The sequence below is a fragment of the Dioscorea cayenensis genome, unplaced genomic scaffold, assembly GCF_009730915.1.
Source record: "Dioscorea cayenensis subsp. rotundata cultivar TDr96_F1 unplaced genomic scaffold, TDr96_F1_v2_PseudoChromosome.rev07_lg8_w22 25.fasta BLBR01001239.1, whole genome shotgun sequence".
Lineage (NCBI taxonomy): Eukaryota > Viridiplantae > Streptophyta > Magnoliopsida > Dioscoreales > Dioscoreaceae > Dioscorea > Dioscorea cayenensis.
The window spans coordinates 6,689-10,743 of record NW_024087630.1 but is presented as its reverse complement, the minus strand read 5'-3'; the positions used below and the strand labels follow the sequence as shown (position 1 = coordinate 10,743).

General features: G+C 33.1%; 1 long non-coding RNA gene across 1 annotated transcript; it reads right to left on the bottom strand.

Annotated features, from left to right (window-relative positions):
* Nucleotides 1-990: 990 nt before the first annotated feature.
* On the bottom strand, nt 991-3,454 carry LOC120255914. The gene is made up of 3 exons (XR_005535139.1): nt 3,148-3,454; nt 2,489-2,545; nt 991-1,151 (listed from the first exon to the last, which is right to left on the bottom strand). It is a non-coding gene; the product is annotated as an uncharacterized LOC120255914 (long non-coding RNA).
* Nucleotides 3,455-4,055: the final 601 nt, after the last annotated feature.

Genomic DNA, 4,055 nt, shown 5'->3' with positions numbered 1-4,055 from the left:
GATTTTTGTTTTAAATTTTTTCATATATCTACTATTTATATTTAATATAGCTTCAAATTTTATAAATGTCTAGCAAAATTTTCAATATAAAAAACATTATAAGAAATTCTCATAAGTTATATCCGATTGATTTTTATTAGTATCTTATTTTTCATGATGTTCTTATAATTTATAGAATAAATTATTATAACATTATTTTTTCATATTTGTTTAATAAGGTTTATCTTTTAATTTATTTATGGTTCTTAATATATATCCAAAATTCAATTTTGATAATATTATACTTTATCAAATATAAATATAAAAATTAAATAAAATTAAAATAATATATTAAGAGAAAATTTGAAATATTATTTTCAAATTAATCACCATGAAAATAAATCTTGGGTAAATTGTGGGTAAATGTTTAGTTTAATAAAAAAAAAATTATATATATATATATATATGAGAGGGTAAGGGTACGGGTACGGGTTTTACATGTACCCTCTTCAACGGGTAAGGGTAAGGGTACGAGTACGGGTAGGGGCATACCCTTACCCGACCCGTACCCGCTCAAAAAATAACCGGTAATACCCTTACCCGTACCCGTACCCTGTCAAAGTGGGTGAATGGGAGCACATCTCACTTGATTGAGATAAGTGCATTTCCGGTACAAATTATATCCTCTTTGACCGGGTACGGGTATGGGTATACCCGTCGGATAGGGTATAAATTGCCATCTGTACTGGTTGGAAAGGAAACCATAAGGAGAGGAACACTTGAGTTGAGAGGGGGAAAAGTCCACAAATAAAGGGGTCAACACTTAATCTAGTAATACAGTACTGCTTAACATGCTTCAAAACTAGGAACTATGTCACGCCCCGAACCCGGCTCGCCGAACCCAGTGTGCAGACAAACGGCCGTAAACTCATAAGGTGTGAGCCCCATAGGCCTGCAAGGCCTCAGAATCTGATTCAGGACAAGCAAATCTATAACAACCCAACTGAGTTACAGGATTAAAGACTACAAAGTACACAATACTGGCATATAAGAAGTCCAAAATACAAAATACAGGAATACAGGGATAGACAATGACAAGAACTCAAATTTACAACAAAAGAAAACATCTACAGTCAATCTTTCAAGATCCACGAAGGTCTATTACTCTTGATCTGAAAAGGATTTAAAGAAAATCCATGAGCTCACTAGCCCAGTAAGTAATCCAGAAATTTTTTAAAACAACAGGGTTGATAAATCTCGATTTCAGATATTGAGAATAATTCCAAGTATGTTTAAACATAGTTTAAACAAATACAAAATAAATAAGTCAACGGAGGTATAGTTCCCAAGTAATACCCCTGTTAAAAACATTGTACTAAAAATATATCAGATTTCGAAAATGCAAATTCGAAATAAATGAGCATATTTCTCCAAAGCATAGTTAGACTAATCCAGAATTTACAAAACCGTGATTCAAGTATACCAAACTTTCAGAAATAACACCAGTCTCCGAAATTATAGTTTTAACAAAATACCGAATATAATATTCTAACAAAAGAATATTTCTAAATATGTCATTACCAAAATTTAGAACTTAGAAACACCATATCAAAAATACAAAAACTTCAAGGCAGGACAAAAGTGTCTTTGTAGAAAATAAAAAAAAAAAAGGCAAAGCAAAAAGTAACATTCCAGTGTATATCTCCAAATTCACTATAGATGCCAGAGGTCATTTATTTACCCTCGGTGACCAGAGACTGAATATCAGGTGGCTGTTAATTATTTCACCAAATGGACATGGTGCGAAACTGCAGTCTCATTTTTTTCAGAATTTCTTGTCGACAAGGTCAAGGTTTACCCCCCATTGACAGGGTTGCACAACACTCATTTGGAGACCAAAACAATCAAATACAAAATAGTTGCAGATTACAAGTTCATAAATTTCTAAATTTCACAAGTTCACATATACTCAGAAATACTGATAAATTTCAAGATATTTCAAGCTCACATGTACTTAGAAATATTGATGAAAATTCAAAATCCCGCCTTAGGGACAATGAAAAGATAAACGAAAATTAACTATAAAATTAAATAAACAAAATTTAAAACCTTCAAGCATCAACCATTATTCAAAGCAAAAAGAATAGAGTAAAATACAGAGTATAAAATCAATGAAAATCAAATAGATCAAAGAAGGAAATACTTATACTCCTCAAATAATTAAGCATAGCTTGGAAAAAATTAAAATCTAAATACCTCTTGCAAAATTTCAGAAATTTTATAATCTTAAAATACGAAATTTTACCAATGTATTTCTTACAATATTCATAACACATTGTTTTGTAGGCTAAGTTCAGATTTTTCGACATATCCATAATTCGAATATCAAGAATCACTGAAATAATAATGTAAAGTTTCCAAACATACCCAACTTAATAATCCAAAAAAAAAAAAATATCAGAAATTTTGCAATTAAAACTTGTCACAATAAAAGGTGTGGACTACTTACTTGCTACTCGTTAAAACTCCAACTCATCCGAACCCCAACTCAAACCTCATCAAAATCCTAGAGACATGAAACCAATTCTAAAGTCTCAATAAATACTCCTAATTGAAGTTCCAACATACTTGAAATTCTCATCACAACCATTCAGAAAACAAGGCATAAGGAAATCCTCAACAAGTGTAACAAAACTTGATCATCATAATCCAAGAGTTTCAAAAATACACTTCTCTGCTGGGACGTAGTAACATTAAGGCATGCATGCTTCTATAGGTTCACTACCATGAAAAAGAGCATCAAATTGAACATGACTCATGAGAACTAAAGATCATGATTCCAAAATACTACAGGACATAATGACACCAGTGAGAGTATATGAATATATACATATATGTAGTTATAGACAGCAAGACATGCATGCATGAAGAACTGAATTTCAAGGGATACAAAGTCAACAATTGGCTTATATAAATACACACAACTATGCTCAACAGCTAAGCTATATATCAAGTATGAGATCAAAGGTTTACAGAAGATCAACTATTATGTCAAGCTTAGAGGATAAGTTATCAACATAAATATGCATCGGTTGCACACCCTTAGATTAAGGATACATCATAAAGCAAAGATATGGGATCAAAGAGAGACCAAACGATCAGCCCGACCTCGCAACGAGATGAACTCAAAGAGAGGGAGAGAAACCGGAGAGCTCATAGTGTTTCCCTTTGTCCATCCTGCCGAGACACTAAATCCACCTCCGCAAGCCGGCTAACAAGTGAGAATGAAGATGGTGATGATGAATAAGAAGAAGAAGAAGAAGAAGAAGAAGAAAAAGACCACATGAGCAGCAATCATAAGTTCCAGTGAAGAAATCAAGGTTTGGGAAGGTGCAGCAACTCGATGGATCATGGAATGATGGTGGCGAGGATGGTAATCAAAAGGGAGAAGATGGCTGCCCAGCTCAACACTCAACAAAAGCAAATTCAAGGCTTAATCAAGGGTTAACATGGGATTAAGAAATAAGATATACTAGCTCACAGGAATCCAGGCTTTGAAGCCTTTTACAAACATATAAAGCCAAAGAAACTGGGATCCACAACAATATAAAATTCAAATGTAAAAGTCTCACAACATTGCCCTAATGCTACAACAAGGTTTAGTACGAACTTTTGCATGCAAAGAAGGCTAGGAATCCGGCTTGAAAAGTGGCTTACAAATGAATGGAGACAAAAAACTGGGGCCCACAGATTATCACAAAAATGAAGCCATTTTTATAGAATGTATACTACCAAAAATTTATCATGTGGTTTTTCAAATATAACCATAAACAATTATGAGCTAAAAGAAAGCCAGAGAATCTTTGACTAGAAGGTCTACTATATAAAATCATGGTCTCAATCAAGTAAGCACCTACTGGTAAAGTATAGGTGTACTAATAATGCTTACGATCCTTCCTAATAACACTATCTAATCTCACCAAAACAAAACTTCATTTCTAACATTAAACATAAGCTGTACGATTGGGGTTTTAAATTCTGCTTGTTCACTGAGACATTTTAACAAAAAGCTCGAG